Genomic DNA, 13154 nt, shown 5'->3' on the forward strand with positions numbered 1-13154 from the left:
AAGGGGTGGAAGTTTCCTTCCCGCCAACTCACGCGCGAGACAGAGGGAACGGCAAAAATCGAGAGGAGAGGGGGTCCGGAGATATGCCGGGTGCGGCCCGAAATATGCAGCTCCCGTGAAAAAATTCACAGCCATTTCATCGAACTTGGTTGGGACGATTTTTTGTCTCGGTCCACAAAACGACGGTTATTGTAGAGGACGTGGCTTTTTGCAGGATCTGCCGAAGATAGTTCTTAGCACGGGAACGGGAAGGGAGGCGGAAGTAGACCAGCCATTTGAATGTTTCGCTTGTGGGAAGGGAGAGCTGATTTTGAGCTAAAAGTCAGAGGATCTCTTTGCTTTGGGGACAAGCACGTGGAGGTCAGGTCCTCCTATGGTCTACTTTGCATGCGTGTAATACGTGCGTGTGTGCTGCAGAAGACCCTGTGCCAGGCTAGAATAGCGTTTGGCACAAGAAATCATTTTGTGTACAGTACCCTTTCTAGTTTGAGTTTTAGGCGAGGTTATTCCACGGCAGCAAACTGAAGACAAGATTAAAGTTGTCCCTGTCCGTCACTTTTATTTTATTTTTACAATTCCGTGAAGCCGTAGACATTGTGTTCTCCTGTTATTTGAGGTATACAATTCAATTCCGCGCCCGGTATCATCTACACCTGATGAACAGTAAAAAGAAGAAAAAATCTGATTATTATTTTTTGGGGTGCAAGATGCTCAAATGTGTGATATTTGTGCAATTACCAAATTTGGCACCGGCGTCACACATGAGCATTTTGCACCATAAAAAAATGCAGATATCTTGTTGCCATTTAAAATGATATTACTATTCATAACCCGGTACAGAACAACCGTGTCCGTTCCTTTATTAATCGGAAAAACTAACGCCCACACGTGTGGGCGTTTGCACATTGCCCACACGCCTCCACCACTACTGATTTTGCCACGTATGAACAGATGACATTAGCAGATTTTTTTGTTTTCGGCTTAAAAATGTTTTATCTCCTAATTAAAAAGGTGAATTAAAAATCCGCTTTCACCATTAAATCCGTCTCGACGAGATATTCAAAACTAGACCCCACGTTGATATGTTTTGACGAAAAAAAAATTTGTCCAAAAGTTGCCATGATATTTACGTTGTAGTTGCCATAGTACTTAAACTAAAGTTGTCATGTGGCAATTTTAGTTTGTAGATCATGGCAATTTTAGTTCTTCGATGATGGCAATTCCAGTACTTTGACCACAAAAATATTTTTTTGTATGAACCATGGCAATTTTAAGTGCATGTATCATGGCAATTTTAATTTATGATGCATGGCATGTCTAGTTTCTTAATTTCCCGTTTTATAATATGTCAAAAATTACTTTTAAATGTAGAAGAAAATAGCTGAAACATATCATGGCAATTTCAGTGTAAATATCATGGCAATTCATGTGCAATAGACACGACAACTTTTAACCAAATAAATAATTTGTCGAAATATATTGATATGAGATCTAGTTTTGAAGATCTCATCGCGAGGGATTTAATGGTGAAAACGGATCTTCAATCGGATTTTTCATTTAAGAGATAAAACATTTTAAAAACAGAAAGTCCAAAAAGATTTTCACATGCATGCATGCGGTGACATGGCGTAGTATGTGTGCTATAGGGCGTGTGGGCGGGTTTGGCTCCCACCACACGTGTGGGCGTTAGAGCATCTCCAGCCGGCCCCCCAGGAAGCCCCCCGGAGCCACTTTTTCAGCGCGGCGGGTGAAAAAAATCCCCACTCGCGCCCCCACGACTTCAAAAAACGCTGGATTTAGACGAAAACAGAGCCGGCGGTCTCAGGGCGATCCCAGGCCACTGGGGGCTGTTGGGGGCGGAGAGAGAAGATTTTGCATGTGAATGGCCCACTGTCAGCCTCCCACTCGGCCAGGCAATACTTTTCCTCCCGGTCCCACCCACGTACTCGCCACCCCCCCTCCTGCTGGTCGCGGCCGCCTCCTGGCCGCGCGCTGGACTCTGTCTCCTCACCGCCGCCCTCTGCTCACACAGCTCCAATGCGCCGCCCTACTCACAGTGCGTCGCCGTCGCCGCCCTGCTCGTCGCGCGCTGGCCCGGGCTCGAGGAGCGGTGGCGCTGGCCGGATCGGGCGAGGCTGGGGCTGGCGAGGCCGGGGTGTGGCCGGAGCGCGCGTGGCCGGGGCGCAGGAGGAGCGCGCGTGGGCAGGCAGAGGAGGACGGGATGGGGCGGCGAGAGGACGGGGCCTTCCGCGCCAACGTCGACGGGGGCGCACGCCCGGCCTTCAGCCCCGTGGACCTCGGCCACGGCTTCGGCTTCGCGCAGGTCCTCAACGGCTGGACGTGGGCGGCGGAGCAGGTTGAGGGGCGCGGCGGGTGCGATGGGCCTGCAGAAGCAGAACTCGTCGTCGGCCGACATCGAGCGGAACGAGGCGTGGGAGCGGCGGCGACGCGGGATACTCGGGAGGGGCCGCCGCTCGCCGCTGCAGCGCGCGCAGAGCATCACCGACGACCAGCTCGACGAGCTGCGCGGCTCCCTCGATCTGGGCTTCCGCTTCGACCCGCCCTTGCAGCGCTGCGCCGCCTACGACGCCGGTAGGAGCCGCCTCGTCGAGACGCTCCCGGCGCTCAACCTCCTCTACACCGTCGCCGCCAATGCCAACACCGGCGCGACCAGCCAGTGCTCCTGCGGTGCTTCCCTTCCCTGTAGATGACCCGCCGGAAATGGTGAAGATGAGGCTAAAGCAGTGGGCACAGGTGGTGGCGTTGTGCATGCGCAGCCGGCGAGGTGCCCGGTCCTTCTCCTCCCTCGTCCGTTGTTCACCAGCCCCGCTCGTCCTCGTCGGCCCCCGCTTCTCGCCAACACTGCTCCTGGGGGCGCAACGAGTGGAAAAAATCCCGCCCCCAGGCCAAAGTTCTCGCCGGCAGTCCCCCAGGAGGCGAAAAAATGCCTCCTGGGGGGGCTCAACGGCTGGAGATGCTCTTAGCGTTGTCCTTATTAATTCCTCTATTCTGGATTGACAAGTCCAAATTTTGATGGAGGCGCCGGCGAACTTGTTTCCGTCTCCAGTAGCAACGGTTCGGTTCTAACAAACAGTTGCATAATCATACATATCAATACATAGGAGCATCTCTCATCCCATTTAACAACAATTTGAAACGGTGACAAAGCCTGAGCCAGACATAGCGCGAGAACAGAGAAACATTCCTGAAACCATGAGGTCATATTTCAACAACGTGATTTACATCATTATCCTTAATTCCCTTGGACTATGTTGTGCCGTCTGTAGAATTTGAATGTCACAAGATAACACTCCAAAGGTATCAATTCAAGCATGTATAACCGAATTCTCGCATTTCAAGACCACAAAGGGGCGGCTCCCCGGTTTCATTTCGTAGAAACGAAACCACGACGGTCATACCCATGATCTAATTTTTTTTTCCGATCGGTAATGACTATTTTTGAAAATCAAAAGCAACACATTCACCCATAACATAATCCAGCCAACACAGTAACGGCACTTGTCTCCCAGCTGAATGGGAGCCCTTGGTGGATCACGGGGGTGTATGGACCCCAATCGGATGTGGAGAAGGCAGATTTCATGCAAGAACTTGTTGACATCAGAGAGGTACATGCTGGCCCGTGGATTATTGCGGGTGACTTCAACCTGCTCGTCAACCCACATGACAAAAACAACGACGCGGTGAACAGGCGCATGCTGGCTAAGTTTCGGAGGAGAACGAACTTGCTCGAACTTAAGGAAATGTACCTAAATGGGCGCAGCTACACGTGGTCGAATGAGAGAAGACGACCAACTATGGAGAAAATAGATCACATCTTCACCACTAATTGCTGGGATAATTTGCACCCGGCGGCCCTGCTCACGGTCTTGGGATCGGCGATCTCCGACCATTGTCCCCTACTCTTGGATCTCAAGGCGGATTTCACATATGGGAGACGCTTCCGTTTTGAGCAACTTTGGCCCAAGGCCGATGGGTTCTTTGAGACGATGGAGGGGGCTTGGAACTCGGTAGCCCCAGATGGGAATGCCTATGCCGTGCTGGATAAGAAACTGTGGGCCACTGCTAAGGCCTTGCAACGGTGGAGCGATAGGTGGATTGGAAACGTGAGGCTGCAAATTGCAATCACTCTGGAAGTGATTGCCCCACTCGATATGGCAATGGACAGCAGGACACTTTCGGGTGCAGAATTTGAGCTACGTAAGACTCTGAAGAGAAAGCTGTTGGGATTATGCTCACTGCAGAGATCGATAGCCCGCCAGAGATCAAGAATTCTACAGCTGAAGGAAGGGGAGGCCAACACGGCGTATTTCCAACGGCACGCCAGGCATCGCCAGAGGAAAAACCTTATCATGTCCCTTACCTCGGAGGGGCATATATACACAGGGCAGGACAACGTTGCGGCTGCAGTGGATGAATACTATGGGAACCTGTTGGGATCAGCCGCTGAAAGGAGTAGCACTCTCAACTTGGGTGTGTTGGGGTTGCCGGCGAGAGATTTAGCGCATTTGGATGCCCCCTTTTGCGCACAGGAGGTGGAGAGGGTCGTCAAGGCAATGCCCTTGGACAAGGCACCAGGGCCAGATGGGTTCACACGCCGGTTTTATGCAACTTGTTGGATGATCATCAAGGATGATTTCATGAGAGCACTTGGAGAATTTCATGCAGGCAACATGGTGGGTATGCAGGCAATCAACAAAGCTACGGTCTCCCTGCTTCCAAAGAAAGTAGGAGCGGTGGACATCATAGATTATAGGCCAGTCAGTCTGAACCATGGCGTAGTGAAGATTTTCGACAAGATTCTTGCTGCCCTATTGGCAGATGATCTCCAGTTGCTGGTGGGAAATCATCAAAGTGCCTTCGTACATGGCAGATCCTTGCATGATAATTTCAAGCTTGTGCCAGGGACGACACGCAGATTGCACGCTCTAAAAGATCCTACGGTGATCATCAAGCTAGACATCTCTAAAGCTTTTGATTCAGTCTAGTGGCCGTTCTTGCTGGAGGTCTTAAGGCACATGGCTTTCGGTGCAAAGTGGATATCGTGGATTCGCGGTTTGCTACCGACCTCGTCCACAAGAATTTCGGTAAATGGTATATCCGGAGAAACAATCTTCAACTGTCAGGGGCTAAGACAAGGAAGCCCACTCTCGCCCATGCTGTCTATACTTTGCATGGAACCGTTGCAGAGGTTGTTTGCGCATGCGATGAAAAGAGATTTGCTGGGCCCCCTAGCAAGAGCCTGTCTGAAACATCGGATCTCGATGTATGCGAATGATGTGATGATCTTTCTGAAACCCAAGGAAAATGATATTCTGACCTACTCGGTGATTCTGGGCATGTTCGGCCACGCCTCGGGCCTCAAAGTCAACAGGCAGAAGAGCTCAGCGCTGCCTATCACATGCACATAGTAGGAAATGCAGTTATTGTCAGAGAGGCTAGGATGTACACTCGCCACTTTTCCTTGCCGGTACTTGGGCTTGCCTCTTTCTATCCGTAAGCAAGGCGTTGCGCAGTTTCAGGACTTGGTGGAGCAAATTGCACAAGGCTGCCGTTCGGGATGTTGGAAATATGCCCTAGAGGCAATAATAAAAGGATTATTATTATATTTCCTTGTTCATGATAATTGTCTTTTATTCATGCTATAACTGTATTATCCGGAAATCGTAATACACGTGTGAATACATAGACCATAACATGTCCCTAGTGAGCCTCTAGTTGACTAGCTCGTTGGTCAACAGATAGTCATGGTTTCCTGACTATGGACATTAGATGTCATTGACAACGGGATCACATCATTAGGAGAATGATGTGATGGACAAGACCCATTCCTAAGCAAAGCACAAGATCGTGTAGTTCGTTTTGCTAGAGCTTTTCCAATGTCAAGTATCTCTTCCTTAGACCATGAGATCGTGTAACTCCCGGATTCCGTAGGAGTGCTTTGGGTGTACCAAACGTCACAACGTAACTGGGTGACTATAAAGGTGCACTACAGGTATCTCCGAAAGTGTCTGTTGGGTTGACACGGATCGAGACTGGGATTTGTCACTCCGTATGACGAAGAGGTATCACTGGGCCCACTCGGTAGTGCATCATCATAATGAGCTCAAAGTGACCAAGTGTTTGGTCACGAGATCATGAATTACGGTACGAGTAAATTGACTTGCTGGTAACGAGACTAACGAGGTATAGGGATACCGATGATCGAGTCTCGGACAAGTAACATACCGTCTGACAAAGGGAATTGCATACGGGGTTGATTGAATCCTCGACATCGTGGTTCATCCGATGACATCATCGAGGAGCATGTGGGAGCCAACATGGGTATCCAGATCCCGCTGTTGGTTATTGACCGGAGAGCCATCTCGGTCATGTCTGCATGTCTCCCGAACCCGTAGGGTCTACACACTTAAGGTTCGGCGACGCTAGGGTTATTAGGAAGACTTGTATGTGATTACCGAAAGTTGTTCGGAGTCCCGGATGGGATCCATGACGTCACGAGGAGTTCCGGAATGGTCCGGAGGTGAAGATTTATATATGGGAAGTTGTCATACGGACACCGGAAGGTTTCGGGGCATATCGGTATTGTACCGGGGCCACCGGAAGGGTTCCGGGGGTCCATCGGGAGGGGCCACCCCTCCCGGGGGGCCACATGGGCCGCGTGGGGCAGGAGCCAGCCCCTGGAGGGCTAGGCGCCCCCCCCTTGGGCCCATGCGCCTAGGGTTGGGGGGGGAACCCTAGAGGGGGCGCCCCCCTTGCTTGGGTGGCAAGTCCCCCCTCCCTGGCCGCCGCCCCCCCTCTAGATCCCATCTAGAGGGGCCGGCCCCCCTTGCCCCTTCCCCTATAAATAGAGGGGTGAGGGGAGGGCTGAACACCCAAGCCAAGGCGCAGCCCCTCCCCTCCCCAACACCTCTCCTCCTCCGTTGTGTGCTTGGCGAAGCCCTGTCGGAGTACTGCCTCTCCACCATCATCACGCCGTCAAGCTGCTGCTGGAGCCTTCTTCCTCAACCTCTCCTTTCCCCTTGCTGGATCAAGAAGGAGGAGACGTCGCCCGTACCGTACGTGTGTTGAACGCGGAGGTGTTGTTCGTTCAGCACTTGGTCATCGGTGATCTGAATCACGGTGAGTACGACTCCATCATCACCGTTCCCTCGAACGCTTCCGTACGCGATCTACAAGTGGTATGTAGATGCAAACTCACTCCCTTGACTCGTTGCTTAGATGAACTCATAGATGGATCTTGGTGAAACCGTAGAAAAAATTTTAATTTTCTGCAACGTTCACCAACAGTGGCATCATGAGCTAGGTCTATGCGTAGTTCTCTATTGCACGAGTAGAACACAATTTTGTTGTGGGCGTAGATCTTATAAACTTGCTTGCCGCTACTAGTCTTATTTTGCTTCAGCGGTATTGTGGGATGAAGCGGCCCGGACCAACCTTACACGTACGCTTACGTGAGACCGGTTCCACCGACTGACATGCACTAGTTGCATAAGGTGGCTGGCGGGTGTCTGTCTCTCCCACTTTAGTTGGAGCGGATTCGATGAAAAGGGTCCTTATGAAGGGTAAATAGAAGTTGACAAGATCACGTTGTGGTTATTCGTAGGTAAGAAAACGTTCTTGCTAGAACCCAATTGCAGCCACGTAAAATATGCAACAACAATTAGAGGGCGTCTAACTTGTTTTTGGAGCAATTGTCATGTGATGTGATATGGCCAGAAGTTGTGATGAATGATGAATGATATATTGTGATGTATGAGATCATGTTCTTGTAATAGGAATCACGACTTGCATGTCGATGAGTATGACAACCGGCAGGAGCCATAGGAGTTGTCTTTATTTTTTGTATGACCTCCGTGTCATTGAAGAACGCCATGTAAATTACTTTACTTTATTGCTAAATGCGTTAGCCATAGAAGTAGAAGTAGTCGTTGGCGTGACAACTTCATGAAGACACAATGATGGAGATCATGATGATGGAGATCATGGTGTCATGCCGGTGACGAAGATGATCATGGAGCCCCGAAGATGGAGATCAAAGGAGCTATATGATATTGGCCATATCATGTCACTACTATATAATTGCATGAGATGTTTATTATGTTTTATGCATCTTGTTTACTTAGAACGACGGTAGTAAATAAGATGATCCCTTATAATAATTTCAAGAAAGTGTTCCCCCTAACTGTGCACCGTTGCTAAACTTCGTCGTTTCGAAGCACCACGTGATGATCAGGTGTGATAGATCCTTACGTTCACATACAACGGGTGTAAGACAGATTTACACATGCAGAACACTTAGGGTTAACTTGACGAGCCTAGCATGTACAGACATGGCCTCGGAACACAAGAGACCGAAAGGTCGAACATGAGTCGTATAGAAGATATGATCAACATGGAGATGTTCACCGATGATGACTAGTCCGTCTCACGTGATGATCGGACACGGCCTAGTCGACTTGGATCATGTAACACTTAGATGACTAGAGGGATGTCTGATCTGAGTGGGAGTTCATTGAATAATTTGATTAGATGAACTTAATTATCATGAACTTAGTCTAAAACTTTTGCAAAATATGTCTTGTAGATCAAATGGCCAACGCTCATGTCAACATGAACTTCAACGCGTTCCTAGAGAAAACCAAGCTGAAAGATGATGGCAGCAACTATACGGACTGGGTCCAGAACCTGAGGATCATCCTCATAGCTGCCAGGAAACAATATGTCCTAGAAGGACCGCTAGGTGATGCACCCGTCCCAGAGAACCAAGACATTATGAATGCTTGGCAGACTCGCACTGATGATTACTCCCTCGTTTAGTGCGGCATGCTTTACAGCTTAGAACCGGGGCTCCAAAAGCGTTTTGAGCAACACGGAGCATATGAGATGTTCGAGGAGCTGAAACTAGTTTTCCAAGCTCATGCCCGTGTCGAGAGATATGAAGTCTCCGACAAGTTCTATAGTTGTAAGATGGAGGAAAATAGTTCTGTCAGTGAGCATATACTCAAAATGTCTGGGTTGCACAACCGCCTGTCCCAGCTGGACATTAACCTCCCAGATGAGGCGGTCATTGACAGAATCCTTCAGTCGCTCAGACCAAGCTACAAGAGCTTTGTGATGAACTACAATATGCAGGGGATGGTAAAGACCATTCCTGAAGTATTTTCAATGCTGAAGTCGGCAGAGGTTGAAATCAAGAAAGAACATCAAGTGTTGATGGTCAATAAGACCACTAAGTTCAAGAAGGGCAAGGGTAAGAAGAACTTTAAGAAGGACGGCAAAGATGTTGCCGCGCCCGGTAAGCCAGTTACCGGGAAGAAGTCAAAGAATGGACGCAAGCCTGAAACTGAGTGCTTTTATTGCAAGGGGAAGGGTCACTGGAAGCGGAACTGCCCCAAATACTTAGCGGATAAGAAGGCCGGCAACACTAAAGGTATATTTGATATACATGTAATTGATGTGTACCTTACCAGTACTCGTAGTAACTCCCGGGTATTTGATACCGGTGCCGTTGCTCACATTTGTAACTCACAACAGGAGCTGTGGAATAAGCGGAGACTGGCGAAGGACGAGGTGACGATGCGCGTCGGGAATGGTTCCAAGGTCGATGTGATCGCCGTCGGCACGCTACCTCTACATTTACCTACGGGATTAGTTTTAAACCTCAATAATTGTTATTTAGTGCCAAGTTTGCGCATGAACATTGTATCTGGATCTCGTTTAATACGAGATGGCTACTCATTTAAATCCGAGAATAATGGTTGTTCTATTTATATGAGAGATATGTTTTATGGTCATGCCCCAATGGTCAATGGTTTATTCTTAATGAATCTCGAACGTAATGTTACACATATTCATAGCGTGAATACCAAAAGATGTAAAGTTGATAACGATAGTCCCACATACTTGTGGCACTGCCGCCTTGGTCACATTGGTGTCAAGCACATGAAGAAGCTCCATGCTGATGGACTTTTAGAGTCTCTCGATTATGAATCATTTGACACATGCGAACCATGCCTCATGGGCAAAATGACCAAGACCCCGTTCTCCGGAACAATGGAGCGAGCAACCAACTTGTTGGAAATCATACATACCGATGTGTGCGGTCCAATGAGCGTTGAGGCTCGCGGAGGATATCATTATGTTCTCACTCTCACTGATAACTTGAGTAGATATGGGTATGTCTACTTGATGAAACACAAGTCTGAGACCTTTGAAAAGTTCAAGGAATTTCAGAATGAAGTAGAGAATCAACGTGACCGAAAGATAAAATTCTTATGATCGGATCATGGAGGAGAATATTTAAGTCACGAATTTGGTACACACTTAAGAAAATGTGGAATCGTTTCACAACTCACGCCGCCTAGAACACCTCAGTGTAACGGTGTGTCCGAACGTCGTAATCGCACTCTATTGGATATGGTGCGATCTATGATGTCTCTTACTGATTTACCGCTATCATTTTGGGGATACGCTCTAGAGACAGCCACATTCACTTTTAAATAGGGCACCGTCTAAATCCGTTGAGACGACACCGTATGAATTATGGTTTGGGAAGAAACCTAAGCTGTCGTTTTTAAAAGTTTGGGGATGCGATGCTTATGTCAAGAAACTTCAACCTGAAAAGCTCGAACCCAAGTCGGAAAAATGCGTCTTCATAGGATACCCTAAAGAAACCATTGGGTATACCTTCTACTTAAGATCCGAAGGCAAGATCTTTGTTGCCAAGAATGGATCCTTTCTGGAAAAAGAGTTTCTCTTGAAAGAAGTAAGTGGGAGGAAAGTAGAACTCGATGAAGTACTACCTCTTGAAAGGGATAGTAGTGTAGCTAAGGAAAATGTTCCTGTGATGCCTACACCAACTGAAGAGGAAAATAATGATGATGATCAAGGTACTTCGGATCAAGTTGCTACTGAACTTCGTAGGTCCACAAGGACACGTTCCGCACCAGAGTGGTACGGCAACCCTGTCCAGGAAATCATGTTGTTGGACAGCGGTGAACCTTCGAACTATGAAGAAGAAGTGGCGGGCCCAGATTCCAACAAATGTCTAGAAGCCATGAAATCCGAGATAGAATCCATGTATGAAAACAAAGTATGGACTTTGACTGACTTGCCCGATGATCGGCGAGCGATAGAAAACAAATGGATCTTTAAGAAGAAGACGGACGCGGATGGTAATGTCACCATCTATAAAGCTCGACTTGTCGCTAAGGGTTATCGGCAAGTTCAAGGGATTGACTACGATGAGACTTTCTCTCCCGTAGCAAAGCTTAAGTCCGCCCGAATCATGTTAGCAATTGCCGCATACTATGATTATGAGATATGGCAGATGGACGTCAAAACGGCATTCCTTAACGGGCATCTTAAGGAAGAACTGTATATGATGCAGCCGGAGGGTTTTGTCGATCCTAAGAATGCTAACAAAGTATGCAAGCTCCAGCGATCCATTTATGGGCTGGTGCAAGCATCTCGGAGTTGGAACATTCGCTTTGATGAGATGATCAAAGCGTTTGGGTTTACGCAGACTTATGGAGAAGCCTGCGTTTACAAGAAAGTGAGTGGGAGCTCTGTAGCATTTCTCATATTATATGTAGATGACATACTTTTGATGGGAAATGATATAGAATTCTTGGACAGCATTAAGGCCTACTTGAATAAGTGTTTTTCAATGAAGGACCTTGGAGAAGCTGCTTATATTAGGCATCAAGATCTATAGGGATAGATCGAGATGCCTCATAGGTCTTTCACAAAGCACATACCTTGATAAGATTTTGAAGAAGTTCAAAATGGATCAGTCCAAGAAAGGGTTCTTGCTTGTACTGCAAGGTGTGAGATTGAGCTCGGCTCAATGCCCGACCACGGCAAAAGATAAAGAAGAGATGAGCGTCATCCCCTATGCCTCAGCCATAGGATCTATTATGTATGACATGCTGTGTACTAGACCTGATGTAAACCTTGCCGTAAGTTTGGTAGGTAGGTACCAAAGTAATCCCGGCAAGGAACACTGGACAGCGGTCAAGAATATCCTGAAGTGCCTGAAAAGGACAAAGGACATGTTTCTCGTTTATGGAAGTGACGAAGAGCTTGTCGTAAAGGGTTACGTCGACGCTAGCTTCAACACAGATCTGGATGACTCTAAGTCACAAACCGGATACGTGTATATGTTGAATGGTGGAGCAGTAAGCTGGTGCAGCTACAAGCAGAGCGTCGTGGCGGGATCTACATGTGAAGCGGAGTACATGGCAGCCTCGGAGGCAGCGCATGAAGCAATTTGGGTGAAGGAGTTCATCACCGACCTAGGAGTCATACCCAATGCATCGGGGCCGATCAAACTCTTCTGTGACAACACTGGAGCTATTGCCCTTGCCAAGGAGCCCAGGTTTCATAAGAAGACCAGGCACATCAAGCGTCATTTCAACTCCATCCGTGAAAATGTTCAAGATGGAGACATAGATATTTGCAAAGTACATACGGATCTGAATGTCGCAGATCCGTTGACTAAACCTCTCTCGCGAGCAAAACATGATCAACACCAGAACTCTATGGGTGTTCGATTCATCACAATGTAACTAGATTATTGACTCTAGTGCAAGTGGGAGACTGTTGGAAATATGCCCTAGAGGCAATAATAAAAGGATTATTATTATATTTCCTTGTTCATGATAATTGTCTTTTATTCATGCTATAACTGTATTATCCGGAAATCGTAATACACGTGTGAATACATAGACCATAACATGTCCCTAGTGAGCCTCTAGTTGACTAGCTCGTTGGTCAACAGATAGTCATGGTTTCCTGACTATGGACATTAGATGTCATTGACAACGGGATCACATCATTAGGAGAATGATGTGATGGACAAGACCCATTCCTAAGCATAGCACAAGATCGTGTAGTTCGTTTTGCTAGAGCTTTTCCAATGTCAAGTATATCTTCCTTAGACCATGACATCGTGTAACTCCCGGATTCCGTAGGAGTGCTTTGGGTGTACCAAACGTCACAACATAACTGGGTGACTATAAAGGTGCACTACAGGTATCTCCGAAAGTGTCTGTTGGGTTGACACGGATCGAGACTGGGATTTGTCACTCGTATGACGGAGAGGTATCACTGGCCCACTCGGTAGTGCATCA

Source organism: Triticum dicoccoides, chromosome 4B (genome assembly GCF_002162155.2).
Source record: "Triticum dicoccoides isolate Atlit2015 ecotype Zavitan chromosome 4B, WEW_v2.0, whole genome shotgun sequence".
Lineage (NCBI taxonomy): Eukaryota > Viridiplantae > Streptophyta > Magnoliopsida > Poales > Poaceae > Triticum > Triticum dicoccoides.